This window comes from Ailuropoda melanoleuca, chromosome 3 (assembly GCF_002007445.2).
Source record: "Ailuropoda melanoleuca isolate Jingjing chromosome 3, ASM200744v2, whole genome shotgun sequence".
Classification (NCBI taxonomy): Eukaryota; Metazoa; Chordata; class Mammalia; order Carnivora; family Ursidae; genus Ailuropoda; species Ailuropoda melanoleuca.
The window spans coordinates 17799289-17826593 of NC_048220.1; the positions used below are offsets into that span (position 1 = coordinate 17799289).

Below are 27305 nucleotides of genomic sequence, written 5' to 3' on the forward strand. Positions count from 1 at the left end.
ACCTGAGAACTAAGGAAGTCACAATCTCATATAGAAGCAAGAGAAGGTCAAACAGTGTGTATTTTCCCAACTGTGCCCCAGAATAATCCAAAGAGCAGCAACAGTGGGAACTAGGGGAAAGAGCAGGATGAAGGCAGTTGGTGAGGTGACTAATTAAGAATGACAAAACATTTACATCAGTATCCGCCCACGTCCCTGTCGTCATGAAGGGAGTGGTAACTTCTTAGAGCTACAGACTCTTGATCGGTCTGCAGATTCAAGTTGAGGCATAGGAAATTCCAGAGTAGCAGAGGCTGGAGAAACAGAGCAATACTACAGGCAGACCGTGGTTACTGGAGGGACTGGGATTTCTGGCACTATGGTCCCACACACGCTGCCCACCTCCCCACGTAAACTGCTGGAGCCAGGCTCCTGTAATCAGAACCTGTTTCAGTGATTTTTAAGTCTGGCAAGGACTCACATCTACGGCTGGGAACAGACAACCTGAATGTCTACATATTGGAAAAGACATCAAATATAATTTTTTAAAATAATAATAATCACAAAGTTCTAAACTCGACAAGTAGAAGAAAGAGGCCCTGGGGAAATGATGGAATCATAGCAAATTCAACTATTAAATTAGATAAACATAAGAAATTAAACTGCCAAATAAACGTAATTAATTTCTTCATGTTTGTTGGAAGGAATATTGTGTTCAAAAGGAAAGAATAGATTCCAATGAAAAAACAATGAGGGAGATCTCTGAAAATATGATCAAAATATGATAGCTCAAATAGTAAAATACACATAGTTGGAGAGTCAAAAATCAGCAGAAGATAGAGACAAGTAATTCCCCTGCCATGTAGTGTGGAAAGATAGAGAGGTAGACAATGTGGGGGGAAATCTAAGGAACATGAGGAAGAAGAGATCTGGAAGAAGAATCATCCAGTTAGTAGTAATCCTAAAAACCAACCAACCCAAAAGCGTGACAATGGAGGGGAAGAAACAAAAAAAAAAGTAAGAGTGAAACACACTTATCAGACCTTTAGATGAAAAGCCCCAAAATAAAACAACAACAACACAACACACAAGGCTCAACCTGGTCAAATTTCAGAACTTAGACAATAAAGAGACTATCCGTGAACACCTCAGAGAGACAAAGAGTATACCAGTAAGAAAACAGAATCAGATTAACACTGAACTTATCTGAAAATAGGGTTGATGGAAAACAAAGGAACCATATCATCACAATTCTGAAAGCCAACTGAACCTAGAATTCCATACCTAGCCCAGCTCTCACGGAAAGATAAGAACAAGGGAAATATTTGGGAAGCATATACTTGTATCCTTACTCAGAAAAGGTACCATTGAAAAAACCTGTTCTAAAATAATATATGAATATCACAATGAATAAGTTTCATTTGATACATTTAGAGAGAACAGCATCCTTAACAGTAAAATAGTATACATTCTTTTTAAGTTCCATGAATATTTTCAAAAATTGGTTGTGTATTAAGTTGACATACACACATACATACAAACACTCCATATATTTCAAAATGGAGAATTTATTTCAGCTACATTTTTCTAACCCTGATGCATAATAAATGAACAAGAGAAAAAAAATTCAAGTATCTTTCTATAATAAATCCTGAGTAAATCCCAAGTAAAAATCAAAAGTATAAACAAGTCAGAGCTGAATGACAAGGAGAACATGACATTTCGGATGTGGCCAAAGCAAAGTGCATGAGAAATCCAGAGCCTTAAAAACATTTATGACAACATTAAAACATTAATCTAAGTATCACATTAAGAAACTTATTAGAGGAAAAATACAAATAAATTAGGAATACAAAAAGATAGCTATAAAACAGAATATCAACAATTAGGAAATGAAGACTTGATTAGTGAAACAAACCAGTATTGTCTTTTTGAAAGGCAAATTAGTGAAACCTTCAGCAAATATAAAAATGGGTAAGATGTCAACATCCCTGGAAAGAGGCACAGATGAATGACAAGGATCTTATAAACTGAGCTAAGAGGCTTGAAATGTATTTTGAAGGCCATGGGAGAGTCATTATAGGGATCCCTAAAAGGAGGAATGACATGGTCATGACATGGTCATGTCCTATAGCAATGTAGAAAGAAGACAGGAAAATGAAGTCACTGATATTAGCAAGTGGGTTTTATAGGTACCTGAGTAAAAGAGTGACAGTAGGGATAGAAAGTAGCAGAAAGAGCCAAAAGAGATTCAAGAATGAATAAAACATAGGTTTTGATGACTAACTAGATGGTAAGTATAAGGGAGACAGAGGAGAAACTGGTTTGCAGGTAAAAATGAAGATTTCATGTTTGGACATGTTGAAATTGAGGTCATCCAGGCAGAGATGGGCTGTCAAACATTCAGATACACAGCTTGAAGGAGGACTCAATTAGATAAGTTTTGTTTAAACTAGGTCCAAGGTTAACTAATTGTAGGTCCAAGAATAGATTTGGTGCCAATTCTGAGCAGTCTGTCTGTAGTGTCAGACTAAAGACATATGCTTGAAAGGACTATGAGGCCAAGTAAAGGTTGAGTGGGAAGGAGCACGAGGAGAAATCAGCCATATGTGTCATGAGCACAGGAGAAAGGTGTGGTGGCAGGCACACAGTATTTCCATTCTCCCTAAGTAGTGGTTGAAGTCATGGGTGAAGATGAGTTGGCCTCCAGACAACATGTAGCATGAAAAGGTTAAGAGGAACCTAACAGATCACCAATATTTAAGGAATAATAGAAGAAGGCCTTCGCATAGGTTAGCAAGTTTTATCAACCATTTTATCAATGGGTTTTAAAGCCTTTTGCCCTTACTACAAGGGGACAAAGGAGTTGCAGAAATTTGGGCCTATAAATTAATGAGATGATTTGAAAGCTTCATGTATCAATTGACTTCACTGCTTTATAGCTACATCCGTAAGAATTTGAGCTAGAAAAGTTGTTAGTAACTGTGCTGGGGTTAATTGTCCTCATTTTATTAATAAAGAACTCCTATCCACTGCCTTATGCCTTTTATCCAAGCCTTGTATATTTTAGATCCCATAGCCCTAAATGAATTTCCAGAACAAATGCTTTCTTTGGCTATCCTCAAAATACTTCATTGATTTTTTTTTTTTTTGCCATCCACTAAAGACAGAAATATCCTACTATCCTTATTAAATTTAAATTAGGTTTAAAATTGATATGCTAATGTTGAGTTCTTAGGGATGAGATGGCTCAAATCAGAAGTGGGAGAAAACTTTCATACATATCCTAGAACACAAAGTCAAACCGGTCATTATTCTAGAATATTGATATATTTCTTATGAATGGGGAAATATTTTTATTGCATTATGCGGTCATGGGGAAAACGCTACACCAGAGGTCAGAAAGCATGGATTTTATCTGTAGGATACCAATAACTGCTATGAGACTTGGAGTTGGTTAATTGGTTGTTGGGATAGCCAACTCACCCCCATGGGCCTCAGCACTGAAAGCATTGCAGCTCAGGGCAAATCATGACGGTTGGTTGGTCACCATATAAGTTGCTATCTCTGAATCTTAATTTCTTCATTTATAAAATGTGATGGCTGGAATGAACGATCTATAAAATCTGTTAGGTCTAAAATTCTAAAGACAGGTAAATTATATATACAAAAAAAGGTAGCTGCTTTCATGATAACAGTCTTCCCTGACTCAAAAGGACAATCTAATCAAATATACTGCCTCTGCTATAAAACACATTTTAAATCACTAAGATTCAATTTCAACGCGGTTATATAGATGAGTTACAACTTCACTATCTAACAGGGCAGGATTCACATTTTTCCAGAATCTAATGCTTAGGACAAACTAGGAGATGCAGAAGCAAGGGGCAATGCTTGGGCAGGGAAAGTGACCATTTTGAAATGAAGAGGCTTTCACTTCACAGTCCTACCCCAGCCAACATCAGATTTCTTTCCTTTCCTTCGGTGGTCATCAACAACAAAGGTCCTGAATAGAGATCAGCCTCCAATAAGAATGAAAGCAGGGCTTTGTGAAGCCATGAATACAGGATGCAGTGACCTGGTGAGTACAGGGTTGGTCAAATAAAAGCGAAGTTTTCTCTAGCTAAGACCAAGAGGTTGCTTATCTCTGCCACTGCCAGTACTGAGTCACTCAGAAAGATAGCAGGTCCAGAAGAGTATATGCGGTTGTTTCGCTGCCCTCCCCCCTCCCATGAACAACCACTGTCAGACAACTCCGTTCTTCCAAGACACAAGCAGTTCTCAGTTGGGCCATCTGAGTTTCACTAGCATCATCAATCTGGGGGGATTCTATAGCACCAAAAGAAAACTGACCTGCTCCTTTCCGATAAAGAGCTCACCAAATCTTTTAAAAGCTTTCTATAGTAAAAAATAATAATAAAATAAAACTAAATACCAGGCAGTAGGATCCTACGGTTCATGCCGCACAGCCACTGACTTGTTGAGTCAGCCTAATAATGGACAGTTGACTCAGATGTTCTTACATGAACATCTCCAGCAGCAAAACAAAAACTATAATGTCTCATTAAGGCTCTCAACTGTGGTGAAATGTACCCTTAAAAGAACGGAGCATGGATTCAGAGATGCATCTAATTCCAGGAAGAGATAAACATAATTTAATAATTAGGTTGCAGGAAATTAAAATTTTAGTACACAGAAGAGAAAAGCTAACAGTAATTTTTTTGTCCACTGAGAGTAATACAGAAAGTGGGTTTAAGTTTATCATTTTCTCTCCTGCTTATAAAAATAGCCTCCTACATCCCGCACAACAAATTCCAAAGTCCCTGGACTGGTAGTATTCAAGATCCACCACTGCTCTTTTCACTTTAGATTTCTCATCTCATCTCCCATTTCTGAGCTCAAGTCTTGCTCTCTAGCTAGTCTCTTTTTTTTTTTTTTTTTTTTTAAGATTCTATGAGCAGGGGCATAGGGAGAAGCAGACTCCCCGCTGAGCAGGGAGCCAGATGTGGGGCTTGAGCCCAGGACCCTGAGGTCATGATCTGAGGCGAAGGCAGATGCTTAACTGACTGGAGCCACCCAGGCACCTCTAACTATTCTGTTCTAATTACCATTTCCCAAGTACTCATAAGCCTTCCCTTCTCTGTCCCTCACTTATACAATGCCTTCCACCTGGACTGCCTCCCCCCTGCCATCTTCCTCTCAGAATCCCATTTATCCTCCAGTGTCCGTGTTTTCACAAAATCTTTCCTGAGTTCTCCAGCCCTCAGTGATTTCTCCTGCGTCTAAATTTCTACGGCACATATTTAAAAGCCAACATTAGGTATTTAATAACCTCATGTGTTAGCTGTTTTTTCAACCACATATGTCTTGCCTCCCCAACTAGATACTTGTTTCTTTGAGGACTGGGACTTTTATACCTTGCATTTCCCCTCACTACTATTAAATTGAAACAGTGCAATTTACTGAGTTCCTGGATTAAGTCACAAGACCATGTCCTTCCCTTGAGATGAGGAGACTTGCCCACTGCTTTGAAACAACTTAAAGGAAGAATAATTAAAGCTGGAGGGATAATAATAGACTCCAGAAGGGTAATAATAGATAACAGATAGATAATAATACCAGACTCCAGAAAGATTCTAAAAATTCTAAAATTAGATACAACTGACAAGCCACTTCTCCCAGGCCAAACAGAAAATAGGATGGAAAATCTGGGTTTATATGACAATAACCATTGACTGAGGAATGGAAATATTTAGTCAAGGAATCTATTGGGTTGTTATTATGTCAAACACTGATTCAGAGGTATTATTAATTTTTTGTAGTGAATAAGTATAGTCAACTAGTGTTAGAGGAAAATCAGGTTGAGGGCTGGCTCTATTACAAACCAAGCCAGAGCTAAAGTAAGTCAATTTCCTGCCTTCACTTTTATTCTTAAATTTATCTTCACAAGAGACTGTGTTTTGGCAGAATAATTGAGTGTATTTATTGCAAGATTGAGAGAAAATTAGAAGCTGCAAGCAGATGATGAAATTTGTTCAATAACTGTTAGAAATTTTTACTTAAGACATGAAGAACGTTAAAGAGATAGAAACTTTATAAATGAACCTTCTCAACCTTCTGAGAGGGGCTCATGATGGAGGTACGTTGTTTCACCTAAAGCCCCATAAAGATCCCATATGTCTTGCTTTCTTTCTCTCTTGTTCTCCCTCTATTTTTAGTGTCTCATTTTCTATAAGACATATGGAGCTGTGGCTGCAAAGCAAAAATAAACTTAATACACAAGCTCAGTAGCACCAAATGTAAAACAGAATTACCAGCGAGAAAGAATTGTTCAAAAGGAAAGGAACCAAATGACCAGCAAGAAAGAATCACTTTCACGAAGGCACACTTGACAGAACTATTTTAAAGACTTGATTTTTCTATAGCAGTTACAGACTTACAACAAAATCGATAAAAGGTACAGAGATTTCCTGTGCCTCCTGCTCCCACACATTGCAGAGCCTTTCCCATTATCATTGACCAGAATGATATTTATTTTTTAACCAAGGATGAACCTACACTGACATATCATAATCACCAGAGGTCCATAGTTTACTTTAGGATCCACTCTTGGTGTTGTACATTCTATGGGCTTGGACATATGTATAATGACATGTAACCACCATTTTTGCTGCCCTAAAAATCCTGTGTGTTCCACCTAGTCGTCTCTCCCTGCCCCATCTCCCCAACACCAGTCACTGACCTTTTACTGTCTGGGTAGTTTCCTCTTTACTGGCATTTCATGTTTTGGAATCATAGTATGTAGTCTCTTCAGCTTAGCTTCTTTCACTTAGTAATATACATTTCACTTTCCTCCATGTCTTTTCATGGCTTGATAGATCATTTCCTTTTAAAGCCAAAAATACTCTGTTCTCTGGATATACCACAGTTTATTTATACACTTGCCTACTGAATGACATCTTGGTTGCTTCCAAGTTTTGGCAATTATAAATAAAGCTGCTATAAACAGCCATGTGCAGGTTATATGTGAACATATGTTTTCAACTTGAGTAAATTCCAAAGATCATGTTTAGTTTTCTAAGAAACCATCAAACTGTCTTTCAAAGTGGTTGTACCATTTTGCATTCCCACCAGCAATGTGTAAGTGTTCCTGCCCCACATTCTCACCAGCATTTGGTGTTGTCAGTATTTCTGGATTTTGGCTATTTAGTCAGTACATAGTGGTATCTCATTGTTGTTTTGATTTGTATTTCCCTGATGATATACCATATGGAGCATCTTTTTGTGTTATTTGCCATCTGTATATCTTTTTTGGTGAGGTGTCTATTAAGGTCTTTGGTCCATCTTTTTTTTTTTATAATAATATTTTTTTATTATATTATGTTAGTCACCATACAGTACACCCCTGGTTTTTGATGTAAAGTTCCATGATTCATTAGTTGCATATAACACCCAGTGCACCATGCAATACGTGCCCTCCTTACTACCCATCACCAGCCCATCCCATTCCCCCACCCCCTTCCCCTCTGAAGCCCATCTGAGGCCCATCTTTTAATGAGGTTGTTTGGTTTCTGATTGTTGTGTTTTAAGAGTTCTTTGTATATGCTGGATAACAGTCACTTATCAGATGTATCTTTTACAAATATGTTCTCCCAGTGTATGGCTTGTCTTCTAGTTCTCTTGATATTGTCTTTTGCAGAGCAAAAAAATTTAAATTTAATGAAGTCTAGATTATAAATTACTTCTTTCATGGATAGTATCTTTGGCATTGCATCTAAAAATGCATTTCCATACCTCAGATCATCTAGATTTTTTGCCTATATTATCTTACAGTAGTTTTATAGTTTTATGTCTTACATTTAGGTCTATGATCCATTTTGGGTTAATTTTCTTGTAATGTGTAATGTCTGTGTCTAGACTCATTTCTTTGCATGTGGATGTCCAGTTGTTCCAGCACCATTTGAAGAGATTATCTTTGCTCCATTATATTGCCTTTGCTCCATTGTCAAAGATCCATTGATTATATTACAGGAGTCTGTTTCTGACCTCTCCATTCTATTCCACTGATCTATTTGTCTATTCTTTCACCATACCACACTGGCTTGATTACTGTAGCTTTATATTAAGTCTTTTTTTTTTCTTTAGGATTTTGTTTGTTTATTTATTAGAGAGAGAGGAGAAAGAGAGAATGGGGGGAGGAGCCAAGGGAGAGGGATAAGCAGACTCCATGCTGAGTGTAGACCTGAGATCATGACCTAAGCTGAAATCAACAGGCAGAAGCTCAACGAACTGAGCCACCCAGGTGCCCCTATACTAGGTCTTAAAGTCAGGTAGTATCAGTTCTCTAGCTTCAAAATTGTGTTGGGTGTTCTGGGTCTTTTGCCTCTCCACCTAAACTTTAGAATCAGTTTGCCAATATCTGTAAAACAAAACAAAACAAAACAAACAACAGAAAAACAAAACAAAACAAAAAAAAACCTAGCTAGAATTTTGATTAAGATTGCTTTGAATCTATAGATCAAGTTGAAAAGAATTGATATCTTGACAGTATTAAATCTTCCTATCCATAATCATGGAATATCTCTCCATTTATTTAGTTCCCCTTTGATTTCATACATCAGAGTTTTATAGTTTTCCTAATATAGATCTTGTATATGTTTTGTTAGGTTTATACCCAAGTATTTCAAATTTTGGGGTGCTAATATAAATGGTATTGTGTTTTTAATTTCAAATTTCACCTTTTTGTTGCTGGTATATAGGATTTGCAATTGACTTTTTATATTAACCTTATATCCTGCAACGTCACTATAATCACTTATGAGTTCTAGGAATTTTTTTTTCATTTCATTTAGATTTCCTACATAGACAATAATGTCATCTACGAAGACAGTTTTATGATTTCCTTCCCAATTTGTATACCTTTCATTTCTTTTTCTTGTCTTACTGCATTAGCTAAAACTTCCAGCACAAGTTGAAAAGGAGTGATGATAGGAGACATACATGCCTTGTACCTGATCTTAGTGGCAACACTTTGAATTTCTCACCACTAAGTGTGATGTTAGCTATAGTTTTTTTGTAGATAGTCTTTATCAGGTTGAGAAAATTGCCTTCTTTTCCTAGTTTACTAAGAGCTTTTTATCATGATGGGTGTTGGATTTGTCAAATGTTTTTTCTGCATCTATTAATATGATTATGTGATTTTTCTTTTTTAGTCTGTTGATGTGATAGATTAATTGATTTTTGAATGTTGAACCAAACTTGCATACCTGATATAAGTACCATTTGGTCATGGTGTACAATTCTTTTCATCCTACTTTGGATAGATTTTCAATAGCTCTCAGGAAAAATAGAATGTCCACAATGCCATAATAAAGGCTGAGTCAGCCATACCTAAATGAAAATTCCCATGAAAAAAGAAATAGGGCTTCAAGACATATGGCTACCCACAATTAAACTAATTCTAACATCATTTAATACATTTGCTCTCAGGAGCTCTGTATTCTTTGGTGCCTTCCTCTGATCTTAAATTCCTTGTTCCTCAAGATAGAAACAGACTTTGTCATTTCAGTGACAGTTTTTTTCAACGGCTGATATTCGTCACCATCTTGTCCTACTAATTTGTCTACCTTTTTAAATGCCCATGTCTACACTAACACTTTTTCCCTTCCTTATCTGAAAAGTGCTATTGCCAATATTCTGACCAGTGAACCAAGGGGTTGCCTTTTAAATCACTGCCCTTAATTTCTGCTTGACAGTCCTCTTCCTCATCTCTTTCAGACTTCCCACAGCAATACCTCATCTTCAAGCTCCCAGTCCAACTATGCTTTTCTCAGTCTCTAGAAAGACTTACCGTATACTTTACTTAGATCAAAGCCATTTGACAGGACATCCTATTAATTCCCTTTTTTCTCTCAACATATGTCCGTATTTTCACCTTTCCCTTCCATACCTCTCCCTCTGGTAAAGTGCCAGGTATCTTTCCTAAGTGAACCCCATCTCTGCCTCCTAGATTATCTCTTCCTACTTCTTCATCCACCTGGCTTTATCAGTCATTCCCCTCTCTTGCACCTCTCTCAAGTCTTTCTCATCACTTTTTTCTTATTCTCTGCCTACAACTCAGTATAGGCCTTTCCATTCTCTTATAAAAACTATTTTGTAATCCTGTGTGATGAGAAAACACTTGAAATTTTAACTCCTAATTGCTTTATACTCACTGGCCTATCCTCCATTTAGGTGGTAAAGGCTTATGTTTATTTCTTCAGAGGAGACATGCTTTAACAATCTTTTAAAAGAAAATTCAAATTCTTAACTTTTTTTTAAGATTTTATTTACTGATTTAACAGAGAGAGAAAGAGAGCGAGAGCACAAGGAGGGCTAACAGCAGGCAGAGAGAGAAGGAGAAGCAGAAGCCCTGCTGAGCCCGGAGCCCAATGCGGGTCTCAATCCAAGGACCCTGGGATCATGACCTGAGCCGAAGGCAGATGCTTAACCAACTGAGCCACCCAGGCACCCCAATTCTTAACTTTTCTATTTCAAAAGTCCAAACTAATTGAGGATGAAACATAGAAATAAGTAGCACATAGCAACAGATTTCGGAGAACGCCACAGACTAGTACAAAATATTCACATAACTATTTCTAACTTAAGACTCATGTCATAATATGTAAATGTTCATGAAATCAACCACAAAAAGAATGACATACAAATAATTGGTGAAGATGTGGAGCAACGAGAATTCTCATACGTTGCTAATGGTAATATGAAATAATCAAAGTATTTTGAAAAACTGTTTGGCAGTTTCTTATAAAGTTAAACATAAACCTATTCTATTACCCAGACATCCCATTCTACATCTTTACCCAAAAGAAATGGGGGAAAAAAAAAAGTACACAAAGAGACTTGTATAATAAGCATTACTATAATAACTAAAAACAGTACAAATGTCCATCAATAACTGAATGGATAAACAAATTGTGGTATATCCAAACAATGAATATACCAAAAAAGGAATCAAGTATTGATATATTCAATAATATGGTTGAATCTCAAAAACTTAGTATGCAAGGGAAAAAAACTCAGAAATCAAAAAATACATACTATCTGATTCTATTTCTATCAAGTTGAAGAACAGACAAGCCTAATCTGCTAATCTGTGGTGAGAGAATTTGGAACAGAGGTGGTTTCTGGGATTGGAGAAAGGCAGGGGATTGACTCGATGGGGGAAAGTAACTTTCTGGAATGATGGAAATGTTACATATCTTAATAGAGGTAGGTATTTCATAACCATATGCATTTATCAAAATTCATTCCACTGAAACTTAAAATCTGTCCATTTCATTGTATATAAATTATCTCTTAAAAAAAAAACTTTAAAAATAAAACTGAAAAGTAGAAATAAGTGAAACTATAACATGTATATGTCATACATTGCCCAAAGATTGCCTCTGGGTTTTACTTCTGATATATCTTATCATAATGAGTGATTCACACCCTTTTTGTAGGTACTTTACAAAGCTTGATAAATTATTGATTCCAAAGTACATTCTTATAAGCCAAACTGTTTCATTTTCCAAATAAGATTCATCAAGTTTGGAAGACTAGCATTGCTTTGTTTAAAAGTCTTTCTTTTTTAAAAGTACTTTATTTATTTTATTTATTTAAGTTCAATTAACATATAGTATATTAGTTTCAGGGATAGAGTTCAGTGATTCATCAGTCTTATATAATACCTAGTGCTCATCACATCATGTGCCCTCCTTAATATCCATCACCTGGTTACCCCATCCACCTACTCCCCTCCCCTCTACTCCCCTCCAACAACCCTCCGTTTGTTTCCTATAGTTTTTTCTTATAGTTTGTCTCCCACTCTGATTTTGCCTTGTTTTATTTTTCCCTCTCTTCCCTTATGATCCTCTGTTTTGTTTCTTAAATTGCACATATGAGTGAGATCATATGATAATTGTCTTTTTCTGATTGGCTTATTTCACTTAGCATCATATCTTCTAGTTAAATCCACATCATTGCAAATGGCAAGCTTTCATTTTTTTGATGGTTGAATAGTATTCCATTACATATATACAAAATCTTCTTTAGTCTTGATATCCACCTCAAAGAATGAGCTTTTTTTTTCTTTCAAGTCAGGGAGAAGCTGGTAAGAAACAAAGCACGTAAGGCAACACATCAATGTTAGCCATGTCTGTCTGCTCACCGCTGCATTACTAATTCTCAGCCCAGAGCACTACGTGCTTACAAGCGCTCAGCATCTGTGCAATAAATGAACAAGCCAAGATGGGTAGAAAAAGAAGTGAACAGGGTTACTAGAAAAGAGAAAAAGGTATAATCCCCAAAGGCAGACACTCAGCAATAAAATAATTAATATTAGACATGTAGTTGTATTATGTCAACCATATCAAGGATTTTGCAACATACTCGCTTGCCTAAATATGTTATAGAAGAAGAAGGGTCCATATTAGGAGAATGTCAAGTACTCTGGTTTAAATGTGCATGAATAATTTAAATTTTGATTTAGGCACTTAGGGCTGAGACATGGATAAGAAGAACTTTCAAGTTCTCATTAAACTTGATAATCAAAAAAAACTTTGATAATCATATTATGAAGGTACAGACTTGGTAATTTACTCAGGTATCATCCTCACAGAAAACGTGTTTGGACACAATAAATTATACTTCAATATTCTCTAGGGCTATCAGGGTACTAACTGAAGACAAACTTACTTTACCTTGCTTGGGATCTACCAAGATCTCCAGTGTTGGGATGCAGAAACCCCCCTTTTGCTACACCCCAATCTGTATCAGCACGTGTGTAAAATACAAAGGGATTCCAATTTAAAAAAAAATGTTTTTAGAGATGTATTCTTTTAAATTAGCTCTAGAAAATCTCTTGCATTTAACCCTTTGGGAGAGGTGAAAAGGGGATATCAATCACTAAACCTATCAGGCTTGGAAGGGCTTGCATGAATGTATTAGAAAGAAAACAGAAGACTAGAAATTTCAACAGCTGGAAAGCGGGGGAGGGGTGGAAATAAATAAAGACAAGAATAAAAGAAGATGCCAGGCCAGAGGAAGACACGTGAAGTAACCATGGCAATGAGATACAAACACAGCAGACCTCCTCACACAGATATGTGACGTAGCCCCGCAGGAGACAGGAGACAAATGGGAATTCATGTTTACTTTATCTTTCCCATTCCTAAATCTCCCATTCCTAAATCCCCCATTCCTCAGTCTCGCTTTATTACCTCTCATCTCAAGGGGAGAACATTCCAGTACCGGCCTTCTTTCAGCTGCTGGAATCTCCAAGCCAATTTACTGAGCTCCAGCAATGGTGCTCAGCCTCTGGGTGATCATGGTTGAGGAAACAGGAAAAGAGGGGAGAGCTCGTTTCCCAGTCTGGGGAGCTGTGCTTTGGTTCTGGCTGAGTGTACTGTTCAGGAATCTAACATTCTCTTCTGAATTTAGAGCTGCAACACCCTGTGAGCTCAGAGCAACACACGGTGAGCCAAAGCAGCAGCTCTTGAGCAGGGCTTTTGGGACCCCTGCACCATTGAACAGGCATCCTTTTTCTTCTCTTCTTCCCAATTAATGTCTTCAAAATCACTTCCCCAATGAGCTCCTGCTGCAGGGCTCAGCTCTGGTGACAGGCCCAGGGTGAGGCAACACAGGGGACCCCACTCTTCAAAGAACGCCCCACTTAGCTCTTTCCCACACAGGAACCCATGTTGTATTCAAGGAAAAAGTTCAAAGGTATTGCCATTAAATGTAGGAAGCCACTCCTTTCTTTGGTTGGTTGGTTTGGTGGTGGTGGTTTTGATTATTTGTTTTTTGTAAGGTATATTACAGTTTTAGCTTCCATCAATACATTTTATTTAAATCCAGGTTCTTAAAATTCAAATCCTTTGTGATGTTTAATTAGAACCCCTCCTTCTCTTAATAAAAATTCTGAAAAGGCTGCCTTCCTTAACCTCAAAAACAGTGAAGGCCTTAGCACATAACCTACAGAGTTTCATAACCTATTCAATTAGGCCCTAATCCAGCCTCCACAACCCCTCAGCCAGGTTGGACTTTTTTCCACACAGACGAATGCCAGAATTATCTCAGAGTATTTTACACACGTGCTGAAATATCTGGAAGGGAACATTCACACCTGCAGGAGAACAGTCAGTACAAATTGAGTACATTTTCTCCTCTATACCCTAAGGTGATTGTCCTTGTTCGGACTTTCCCTTCCACATTTTCCTTGGGAAAAAAAAGGAACAGAGAATGTTGTTCCCCACTCAAAAAAATGGATGACACAGTGTCTCACATTCAATAGGAGAAGAAAAAAGTCAGCTTTCCTGAATGCCTGCCACGCGAAGGACATTGGTGCTAGATATTTTGTCTACATTTTTTCTCTTTAATCCCTGCAATACCTATATGAGGAAAATATGCTTATTTCTATTTCACAGATGATGGAACCGTGACACTGAGATGTTGAGTTCTAGCTCTCATTCCACCACATCATATTGTGTTACCTCTTCAGGTCGCCAGACTATTTATATCAAACTCAAGGAGGTAGCAGTGACAGCCCTAAGCACCTAAATCTGGTCCTGTTTTGGCCGGTGACTTCAAAAATCCTATATCAATGAGAAGGTAGCCACATTTTCTTCTTCTGAACTGTGCAAGGTCACAGGACAGCCACACTGTCCGAAACCATGTGCTGAGGCTGAAAGGGACACAGGTGTTGGGTCAGACAGCTGCATCTGGGTCCTAGCTAGCCACGTGACCTTGGGGTAAGTGTGGGTTTATTTTTGCCTAGTACGAAAAATTGAGGTCTCCTTAGAGAAAGCTAAGTGCAGGTGTTACAGTAATTATTTTAAATAATGCAAGCATAAGAGGGAGAGCTTTTCTATAATACCTCTTGAAAATTAGACATTTTTTTTCTCTATTTTTCAGAAAGCTGGAGCTAGTATCTAATGTGCCTTATAAGCTTCAGGAGCTAAAAGGACTGCACGGAACAATGATTTCATTGGTTAACAGTTTCCTAGCCATTCCAAGGACTCTCTAGTCAAGACCGTACCAGGAGAGTGTAGGAGGCAATCCAAGTTTCAGATAATCAACTTCCTAAAGTCAAGTAGGGGCACTGGCAAGAAAAGAGCCATGGCAACTAAAAACTTATTAATCTTTCCCACATCTCAAGTAATATGATGAATCTTTCTGAAGGCCTCAGCAGTGATCCCAATCTCTCCCTTTGTTTGCAGATTTTGTAATTAAAAATCCTTATCTTTTGTTCAGTTTATTTCTGAGAATATTTTGATGTTCTTGATTTTTTTAAAAAAATGTGTTTATTTCATTACAAACCTATTAATTGGAATTTCAAAAAAGAAAAAATCAAAACAAACCCCTTCATTTAACCATATCTTAAGCCAATACGGATTGACTGGTCTATCTTTGGTTCAGGGTTAGCAAGTTTGTTCGTACTTACGGTTTTTGATACAAGTTGCAGGTTGGTTTAAATGCCTGGCCAAAAGTTCTAAAAAGACTCAGACACGAAGTGAAATCTGAATACAAACAACGAGGGAAAGACATAAATAAATTCTTCAGAAGACATTTTCTACCAAATATTCCTAATAATAAATAAATATCCTGGTTATAACTTAGTAGTGATATGGTATTTCCATTCACAGGAATCCTCTTTCTTCTTACACCAAGTTGCATTACTTCCTATGCATGCATAAGAAGATTTTCCTATCTTCTCAGGAGTCCCCAGGAGAGAGCCAAGAGCTTCACGTACTTTTCTGATGTCTGTAGTCCAGACCGTCCAGAGGTAGAAAATATTTGGGGAAGCCTGCAGACCTCCCTCATAAAAGGGCCTTGGAAGGATTATTTTGGCTGACTATGCATCTCTTTTGACAATTTGACAGTTACTAGTTTCTTGACTGCAAATCAATGCTGTATTGATTTTCTACCTATCGGTTTTTCTGAGTTACAGGGGGTTGTTCATGTGAGTACAGCTTGCTTCTTTGCTAATTCCCAGGAGCACTAACTGCATGTCCCATACACCTGAATCTGGAAGCCAGATGGTCTGCTCCTTTGAGGGGGGGTCCAAAAATTACTGGATTGTTCTATACGGATGTGTGTGATAGCACTCCCTAGCTACTCTGCCAGTGTTCCCCCCCCACCCCGAAATATCCTAGCACTTTAACAACATGTAACAGGAAAGGGAAAGTATTGAACATGAAATCCTAGGAGGTCAGCTTAATTTAAGCCATGACTCTGCCCATAAACGGAAACTGTGAATACACAATAGAAATTAAACACAAAGAATGATTATTTACCCAGGAAAAGTACACTCACATATTTGCCGAGGGAGAAAAATAAAGATGTGATTTTTTTTTTTTCCCTACTGAGTAAGAAAGGAGTCACATGTTTTTCAGGGTGACCTTTAGAGGTCAATGTCATGGAGGNATGATTATTTACCCAGGAAAAGTACACTCACATATTTGCCGAGGGAGAAAAATAAAGATGTGATTTTTTTTTCCCTACTGAGTAAGAAAGGAGGCACATGTTTTTCAGGGTGACCTTTAGAGGTCAATGTCATGGAGAGCAGCTACCAGGCCAAGCCGCAGAGGAGATTTTGAGCCTACTATCACGGTAAACTCTTCCAAAGTCACAGATGACAAATGGGCTGATAGCAGCTTTGAGGCGGGCAATGTAGCTGCAGAGCCTAACTCCAGCCTTACATATAGAAGAGGCTCTGTGGTGACATAAGACCCAAGACTGAGTTCTTACTGTCATCTTAGATGGGTCACTTAGCCTTTCCTGGGGTGAAATTAGATAAGGTTTGTGGCAGAATCTGTGTGCCAGGTTTCCCAGGAAGCCCAAATCAGGATTCAGGGTCTGGTTGTGCTTAGGAACTGGGTAGTCTGGTGATTCCCAAGTCTATTTCATGAATTGATTTGCCTACAAGTAAGAGGTAGTTATGAACTTGAACAAGAAGGTAGATGGAGAAGGAGAAGTAAAATAGGATTATGGAGAGGATAGTATGTCTAATCTCCAACCTGAACCCTACTGGGGGAGAGGCTGAAGCTGAGGGACTGTTTCATTTTCAACTTCATGAAGCCTGAGACCTACTCATGAACATTTGAAGAAACACCTGGAAAGTTCAAGAAATACCTGGAGCAAAGTGAGAAAAAGGAAGGAGATGACTGAGCACTCATGTTTGTAGAGCATCTGATCCAGGGAAGTTGGGGTAAAAATGTTAACATGAGGGCACCTGGGGTGGCTCAGTCAGTTAAGCATCTGCCTTCAGCTCAGGGTCCATGATTCCAGGGTTCTGGGATTGAGCCCCGCATCAGGCTCCCTGCTCCACGGGGAGCCTGCTTCTCCCTCTGCCTCTCTCTCTGTCTCTCATGAATAAATAAATAAAATCTTAAAAAAAAAATGTTAACATGACTTTGCTTCCCCAAACATAAGAGGTCATTTAATTCTCACAGTAGGACAAGGAGGTAAATGTTATCTCTGTTTACCCCATTTCTAGCTTCAAAGAGTTGAGGTAGATAGCTGAAGTTAACACTATTATGTGTGTAATATGATTTGAACTAAGGTCTTGCTAAAAAGTAAATGTCCTTTCCAGTACATCACGTCAACTTTAAGCTTCAAATGCTATTCATTTTCCTATTCATGGCTGTAAAATTCCTAAAACAAACCAGCAACTATCAAGGATGCTCCATTGGTTTTAGATATAGCACAATTAACAGCATCAAAAAGAGGGTTAGTAGCGTTTGGCCCTGAAAACAACCCAGACATAAAAATTATACTTTATACTTTGTATAAACACTTTGCTTTCTTAGGTTCACAAGAAGACAGAGGGGACACTTAGAGTGAGATCCCTCTCTCACTGCTCTTCTAAAAGTCAAACACTTCCTTTATCTAACTCTGTTTTCCTTGGGAGCATGGCTCAGTCACTCTGGCTCTGGCTCCTCATGCTGGAGATATAAGCCATTGTGGCCGGCCTTGGGGGATGGGGGGCCGTGGAGCAGAAATGCGAAGCAGCTCTCCCAACAAGCAGTTTTCACTGCTTTTTATGTGATGATCTTAGGTTGTAAAGAAAAACCTGAACAAAGGTGTGATTCTCTTGAGCAGTTTTAGTTTTAGCTTGGGTCATACCCGAGATGTCTGGATTTCTTAAATTTTGAATGGACCCACAATACCTTGACTTTCTTGGAAGCAATTTCAGTCATTTATTGATCACCTACAGAGCGCTTTTCATGTTTTGGAGACAGAGCATGCAGTTGCATGAGACCAAGGTCTCCTATCCCATATTGTTAGGCCAGCTCTGTCCAGGGAAATCATTAAGCCTATTCGATCTTAGAAAAAAGATATATATATAATTGACTCAAAAATTAGTCTATTTATGTTTACGCATCTCTTCATATTAATGGACAGTGGTTTACATTTTCACATTCATTTTTACAAAGTGCTTTTACATCATTTTTTCACTTGATTCTCACCAGTTTTCTGTGGTTTTGGAAAGGCAGATAACACGGTCCGCACTTTACAGATAAGGACACTTGAGTCCAAGAAAGCTTGACTGACATGATTAAGGTCTTAAAGCTAATAAAAGGTAGAGGTATTACGACTTCTTATTCTATGCACTGATTCAGGAGTGTTTTAGTCACCTCTTGCTATAAAACAAACAACCCCAAACTTAAGGATCAGGAATTTGAATAGGGTCCAGGGGGTATGACCTGTCTCTGTTCCTCAATGTCTGGGGCCCCAACTAGGCAGAATAGCTGGGAGTGACTAAAATCACTGGGGTTGGAATCATCTGGAAGCTTCTTTACTCACATGGCTCGTGCCTGGGCTAACATAATGACAACACACATCTGGGACTGTAACCAGAATACCTACACACCATGGCCTCGCCATGGGGCTCAGATTCCTCAAAGTTTGGCATCTGTGTATTGAAGAGCATCCCGAGAGGATGAATATGTCAAGCAAAAGCTGAATGGTTCAGATCCTACACAGTGTTTTCTTTAGTGACAACTGAGTCACTAAATCCAGATTCAATAGAAGGGCACTCTCAGTGGAATGGCAAGGTCACATTCAGAAGATCACACGGGATGGGAGATGCTACTATAGCCATCTTTGAAAAATACAGTCTTTCACAAGAAGCACTAATATATTTCCTACACATATAACATGGGATGAAAGAGAAATGTATCTGAAATAAGGCTCTAAATGATTACAAAATAAATAGGCAAATATTAAAAGCTTTTCTACATATCAACAATAATAGGTAAGGAAATAAAGTGAAAAAATGTTGAATTTATATCAGCACAACAAAATATAAAAGATTTAGAAAAAAGTTAACAAAAAATTATATGGTAGTCATATGAAGAATATGTTAAATATTCTGAAATATACTTAAAAACTAAAATAAATGAAGAGAGATACATTATACTTCTTCAGTGTCATTTCTGACCAAACTCAATATATCATGTTCCTCAACAATATTTTTTCTGCTATAAATGTAATTTAATTCTAAGAAAAAGCTCAACATAGAGTTATGTGAACTCAATAATATTAATGTGAAGTTCATAAGAATGAAACTATTAGAATAGACAATAGCCTTATTAAATAAAGAATAAAGGAAATAAAAGCACACCAGATATAAAAATGTTATAAAGTCTCAATAATTTAAACAACTTCTGATAGTTAATTGGATAAGCATAAGATCAAGACAGTCCCAGGTTACATCTCTTGTCCCAATATAATTATAATTTTTTTTTTATTCTCAAAATGTCCTGGTTTGAATGATGAACTGTATGGCCATCCTACAATAAATACTTGGCTTTACTCCCTCCCCAGAACCTCACTTAAATAGCAATAAATACATTTTTTTAAATATAAGTCACATGGTCCAAGAGAAGAGAAGGATGGATAAATGAATGATGGATAGATGGAAGGATGGGTGGATGGATAAGTGGAGGGATGGATGGACAGATGGAAGAGATGGATCAGTGGATAAGCACACAGGTAAGTGGACAGATAGGTAGATGGCTGGAAGGACAAGTAGTTGAGTAGATATATAGATAATAGGTAAATTGATCATTCAATCAACAATCAACCAATAACAAGAGATCAAATAGTGAGGTGTAGGTTGTGGTGAGAATTAAAGCTGGGTGTGAGGATCAAGTAACCTTGGCTCTTTGAGGAGAAAAATCACTTTGGAAGAGATTAAATTTAATCTGTGATTTGAATGGGAAGAAGCAAATCATTCAAAGAGTTGGAAGGAATGCTCTCTGTTCAGGGACAGTAATTAGTGCAAAGGCCATAAGCTGAGACTAAACTTAGCTTGCCTGAGTAACTTAATGTTATGTAGCTGAAGTGCTGTACCCAGAAGAAATGAAGTCTGAGAGGTATGCTAGACCATTTAGGGCTTTTCAAGCAAGAGTAAGAAGTATGAATTTCATTCTAAATGTGATGTGAAGAAATTAAAAATTTTAAGAAGAGAAGTAATATCTAATGCACATTTTTAAATGGAACAGGTGTGGAGAGTGAGTTGCAGAGACACAAGAGTGGAAACTGGCTACTCAGAACTATTGCACTGGTCTTGGCAAGAGGCCCTTCTGTCTTAGGCAAGAACAGGAGAAAGAAAGATGAAGAGAAGGGTTTGGATTTGAGAGGAAGCGTCAACAGGACCTGGAGAAGATCAATGGATGTGACTGTATGAGAATGTAAACCTTGTATATCAAAAGGGCCACCAACAAAGTAAAAAGTTAAATGACAACTTATGAGAAAATATGTGTAACACATATAACAAAGGACTAAAACAAAATATATTTGGTGTATATAAAAAAGATAAATACCCAAAATAAAGAAGCTACAAATCAATTAAAGACAAAGTACCCAATAGAAAAGTGTGCTATATTATAAATAGATAATTGGTAGAAAAATTACAAAGGGAAATAACATGTGCAAAAATATTCAACCCCCCAATAAATACTTAAAATATCACTTCAGTTTTTCTGATTGGAAAAAATTGGAAGTTGTGAAATTGAAAATAAAAAATACATGAGTTTAAATTTCTGTAATAATTGAGGTTATGACGAAATACATACTCTCATACTCTACTAGCGAAAATATAAATAAATATGGAAATTTTGAGGGCAACATATCCACATCTATAAAATTTTTAATTAACAAAATTGAATAAATATCTGGATAATTCCTAAAGATACTCCTTTAAATCCATGCATGAGGTACATAAAGAATACTCATTGCAAGAATATTTGTAATAGGGGAAAGAAGGAAATCATCTACTTGCCCATTTTTAGTGACATATCACAAAATATAATGGAAATACTGGGAGCATATAAATAAAGAGTGACATTGATGTATAAGTACTTTCTTGGAGATAATCTCTATGACACTGTTAGGAGGGGAGAAATCAAGCCATAAAATAATCTGAGGAATCTGGTTTTAATTTATATGGAGTAGACTAAAACTGTATGTGAACATTTACATACACATATGTAATACATATGTATTACCTGAGTAATTCTCTTAAAGTACTTTTATTAAGGAGGGCACGTGTTGTGATGAGCACTAGATGTTATACGCAAATAACAAGTCATTGAACACTACATCAAAAACTAATGATGTACTGTATGTTGGTTAACTGAACATAAAAAAAATAACAACAGGACATAGAGATAACAAAAATATTTTTAAGGATTTGTTCAGTTTTTGAATGAAACTTAGAGTCTTGGTAATATCAATGCCTTTGAAAGAATTATGTCAATACTCTTCAAGGGGCTTTAATGCCAGACAGTTGTGAAACTTTTGAGGGAATTTAAATTTAATAAATCTTGACTGAACAAGGATCACATGAATATAGTTCCACATACAGTCTGGTCAAGTGGCATGAAAGAAGCCCAAAGGAAGAGCTTCAGGGGAAGGGTACAACGACTTGGCAAGGTGGATGGAGCATGGCAGTGATCTCTAGACTCTCTGGGTTTCCTTTCTTTACCTATCAAGTACTGGCCAAAGCAGCTTTGCAAAGGAAACAGTCAAAAAAACTAAGAGACAGCCCACGGAATAGGAGAATATATTTGCAAAGGACACTACAGATAAAGGACTGGTATCCAAGATCTACAAAGAACTTCTCAAACTCAATACACGAGAAACAAATAAACAAATCATAAAATGGGCAGAAGATATGAACAGACACTTTTCCAATGAAGACATACAAATGCCTAACAGACACATGAAAAAATGTTCAAAATCATTAGCCATCAGGGAAATTCAAATCAAAACCACACTGAGGTACCACCTTATGCCAGTTAAAATGGCAAAAACTGACAATGCAAGAAACAACAATTGTTGCAGAGGATGTGGAGAAAGGGGATCCCTCCTACATTGTTGATGGGAACGCAAGTTGGTACAGCCACTCTGGGAAACAGTGTGGAGATCCCTTAAAAAGTTAAAAATGGAGCTACTCTATGATCCAGCCATTGCACTACTGGGTATTTACCCCAAAGATACAGACGTAGTGAAGATAAGGGCCATAGGCACCCCAATGTTCATAGCAGCATTGTCCACAATAGCTAAATCACGGAAGGAGCTGAGATGCCCTTCAACAGATGACTGGATTAAGAAGCTGTGGTCCATATATACAATGGAATATTACTCAGCTATCAAAAAGAATGATTTCTAACTTTTGCTGCAACATGGGTGGCACTGGAGGAGATAATGCTAAGTGAAATAAGTCAAGCAGAGAAAGACAAATATCATATGGTTTCACTCATTTATGGAACATAAGAAGTAGGAAGATTGGTAGAAGAAGAAAGGGATAAAGAAAGGGCGGTAATCAGAAGGGGGAATGAAGCATGAGAGACTATGGACTCTGGGAAATAAACTGAGGGCTTCAGAGGGGNGAAGATTGGTAGAAGAAGAAAGGGATAAAGAAAGGGCGGTAATCAGAAGGGGGAATGAAGCATGAGAGACTACGGACTCTGGGAAATAAACTGAGGGCTTCAGAGGGGTGGGGGTGGGGGAATGGGATAGGCTAGTGATGGGTAGTAAGGAGGGCACATATTGCATGGTGCACTGGGTGTTACATGCAACCTAATGAATCATGGAACTTTACATCAAAAACCAGGGATGTCCTGTATGGTGACTAACATAATATAATAAAAAATATTATTTAAAAAAATCTTCAAAATGAAATCCTATGAAAATCTTATTATTTAAAACTGATAAATGCAGTATTCCTTCAGTCAAAGGAAGTCAAGGGCCAGAGCCCCACTCCCTCTACTTCCTGGGCATCCCTGTGGGCTTTTCCCAGGGTACCCGAGGCCCTGCAGAACACTCCTTGAAAACCTGTAGTCTAAAGCCTTTTCATCTCTAGGAAGACATCATTTTTGTTCACTAGATGTAATTTATGAGAACTGACCAAACGAAAGCCCCAGTGAGGCTAGACAGTGTGTTGTGTTGGTAGAACAGGACTGAAGGACATGAGGAAGGAGAAGCAAAAAAGGGTAGTATCTGTTACACTGTTAACTCAATGCTAGGCATTGCGTAAGGCATTCAATACCTCACTTGGTTAAATCCTCACAACCATCCTGTAATTTTAGCCTTATATCAATGAGGAAACCAGGAGTTAAGGAACTTGCCACAAATCATGCAGTAGGTACTGATCTAACATTTTAACCAGATTTGCCTAATTGTCAAGGTCATGCTGGCTAGGCCTGGAGCATTGCATCCTACAGAGAAAAGGGGACACAACCAATAATAGCAAGTCTGGGGACTTCAGGAAGTGGCAGAGGATTCCAGGAGAGAGGAGGTGGAAGGACTGCAACATCAGCTCCCTACACTTCCAAGTTTTGTCGGGGATGATACCTTCTAACTATCTATCTAGAAATCTGAGATTGTCACATGTGAAATAACATTAAGGAAAACAGAGGAGGCAGCATGTAATTTAGTTCTTCGATCACATGGTGTGTTCTAGAATTTGGAGAGCTTTTAGTTATTTTTTAGGAGCGATGATAAATGTATCCTACTCTTGTTCCACCTGCTCCAGAGCTGGCAGAGCGAGGGCTGTGGTCAGTGCCTATGGTCAAAGCATCACAACGTGTATCTAGCATGACGTGCTCACACACATGCAAGGCCAGCATGATTCCACAAATCTGCCTCTACAGTAGAACCAACTGACCTAAATGCCTACCCTAGTAGGTAGGGTTTTTTCCTGCATGCTAATGACCTGTTTGCTAGTTGTCCCTACTTGTAACTTACCATTGTAAATGTAATTTACATTATTTTCCAGGTAACCGATTCACAGACCTACTCAGACAAGAGCTGAGTCATCTTGGAAGACAGCCCCAAATCTCTCCTGCACAGCAAGCTCTACAAAAGATCATCCTTTGTGGAATGCAAACAAAATGGCCTCCACTGTGGATCAATGTTCATAAGAGGTATTATAAATCCCAATATTTTTATACTCAGTTGAATATGATTATACTATGTGAACAGGGTATCTACTGACAAGTTACTCAAAAGCAGCCTGAGGTACAACTAAAGATTCCGGGTCCTGTCACGCAAAACTGAGAGCACTTTGTCTTTTAAGCTGGAAGGTTAGGCAAGATTTACACTGAAAGCAGCAACCACAACCAATGACTGAAGCTAGCTAGGATGCACATTTTTCTGAGTCATCACATTCTCCAATTTGAAGGTGAATAAAATACTGGCATAGCCCCAATTCAAACCATTCCTTCAATGCTATTTACATGAAAGGATATTTAAAATAGTAAGAAAAGGGGTGCCTGGGTGGTTCACTTAGTTAAGCATCTGCCTTTGGCTCAGGTCATGATCCCCGGGTCCTGGGATCAAGTTCTGTGGCTCGCTCTTCAGCAGGGAGACTGCTTCTCTCTCTCCCTCTGCCTCTCCCCTGCCTCGTGTGCTCTGTCTCTCTCAAATAAATAAATAAATAAAATCTTTTTAAAAAATAAATAAAATAGTAAGGAAAAAAGAATTCACTAAAGCATCAAACATAATTTTAATTTTCATATAATTTAAAACACCAGCAATTTCACAGGACAAACATCAGATGTGGAAGTTGACATGATTTTTTTATTCAAAAAAGCAGACAGGAACTGTATCTATTCATACATGTATCCCCCTATGGCTAGTATGACCTGGCATGTAGTTGTTGCTCAATAAATGTTGATTATATAAATAAAGAAGAGTTAGTTATGGGATTTTGTTTCAGTAGTATAATATACACTTCTGTTTGAAGACAAAACTTCATTTTTCTGTTGAGGTTTAAAAGTTAGTACACTCTTATCTATTGTAGTAGAATGCCCACCATAGGTTAATTTTTTTCCCTTTTCCTCTCTAGTGAAAGAAGTTTATAGTGAACAAACATCCCAGTTTGCCTTGTCTAGGACTAGAGCCCTTATGTAATTGTTAATAGTACCCTTTCAGAAATGTCACAGTTTAGGAAACAAATTAAACAAACTATATATTCATCTAGAAAAGTGCCATGAAATCAACCTCATATCTCTAGAGATTGTGCCCTGGGGACAATAATCCTCTGTGGGCTTCCTTGGAATCACTCGGAAAACTTCTTAGAGGATAAAACACCTTTAAGTTACTAAGATATCCTCAGAAGAGAGGTTGAACCATTGTTCTTAGTATGAGGAAATCAACTCTTCCAATGATTCCAAAGGAACATGGGGAGCTGTAGTTGTGGGCCTGTAAGTAGCAAGAAGTCAACCCAGCACACCTGATACCTACTAACACCCTGAGAGGTACCTGTGTGGGAGCCAAACTTAGTGTTTACAGAAGTGTTGGACTCCCTCTAAGGACTCAGAGTCCTAGACAAGGTCTAGATCAGTCTAGAACCATACAGTCAACCCAGGTACAACAAACACCGCCTCTCCTGAGAGCAGTATTAAACAATGACATGATGTGAAGGTCAGAGGCAATGGGAGCTGATCAGCCTAATTTTCTTTCCTGGCTGGGGTGGGAAAGCCAGGTTCTTGCTTCTTCCTGGCTCCCTAGTGTTCTTGGAGACACAGAAGAAGCAAACAAAGCAGAAAGGGTTCAAGAGATTGCTTGAAAAGAATAAAAGAAAGGTGGCTTTAATTTAATATCCAGTGTGCAGAGGAATTCACCCAAGATGGACAAAAAGAATAGGGTCTAAATGAGAACCAATAATTTTAAGTAGTATTTTGAGAAGAGGACTTAAAGACAGATGGAATGTCTATACCTGGAGTTGTTCAAGTCCCATAGTGGCTTGCAGTCAAATAGACACATGATCTATTAGGGTCCCAAAGTTAGGCAATGACTAGGATCTTCCACTTCTTAATAATTCACTATAAATTAGCTCTAAGCTTGATAACAAAGACCAGAGGGCAATCTTGTCTTTGTCCAGAAAGAAATCTGGGATGATGGAAAAATATTAATTCTTAGAAGTATGAGGACAATGACATGGTTTATAGAACTTAAAATTGTTGGTAGGACCATCTGAAACTGAGAAGTTTTCTCTACACTCAGAGGTATTATTAGAATGACTGGCAGAAAAATTAAGACTCTGAAGACCAAAAGCCAAACCTAACAATGCTACTGGACCTAAGTGCTTCTCTTATTAAATACTTATCATTCCAAGGAGATCTCTTTAGAAACACCAGGAAACTCAATGAAAAAGAGTATAAAGAATGCATAGAAACCAAGAGCACTAGAAAATTTATAGAAAAGACACATGTGGGGTGCCTGGCTGGCTCAGTCTGTACCACATGTTACTCTTGATCTCAGGGTTGTGAGTTCAAGCCCCACGTTGGGTGTAGAGATTACATAAAAATAAAATCTTTAAAAAAAAATACATGTAAAAAAAAGATTGATAAGAACAAAGAAAGAAAAAGAATGAAGAAAGACATGCAAGGTAAAACTATATAGGAGAACAAGGAAGATAGAACCAAGGTTCCCCAAACATGGTACATGCTTTGAGAAAACTACTGGTATACTATTTTATGGGGAAACTCCTCAATACCAAAAGATAGTCCAGATTTGTGAATGTATTTGGTCTGGAAAAAAATAATGAGTGAGGATCTAGAAATAAGATCCTAAATGTAATTAATTGCTTTCCTTGTAGGTGCGAGGCCAGTATTTATTTTTTTTTATATTTATTTATTTTAGAGAGAGAGTGGGGAGAAGGGCAGAAGGAGAGAGAGAATCTCAAGTAGACTCCAGAGTGCAGAGCCCAATGTGGGGATCCATCCCACGACCCTGGGATCATGACCTGAACCGAATTCAAGAGTCAGACG

General features: G+C 37.9%; 1 long non-coding RNA gene across 1 annotated transcript in view; it reads right to left on the reverse strand.

Moving 5' to 3' along the window:
- The window catches only part of LOC117801460, a 165693-nt gene that overhangs the window by 48092 nt on the left and 90296 nt on the right, over positions 1–27305 (reverse strand). The window contains exon 4 of the long non-coding RNA XR_004624006.1: positions 15461–15536. This is a non-coding gene — a long non-coding RNA (uncharacterized LOC117801460). The remainder of the gene's footprint in view (positions 1–15460; positions 15537–27305) is intronic.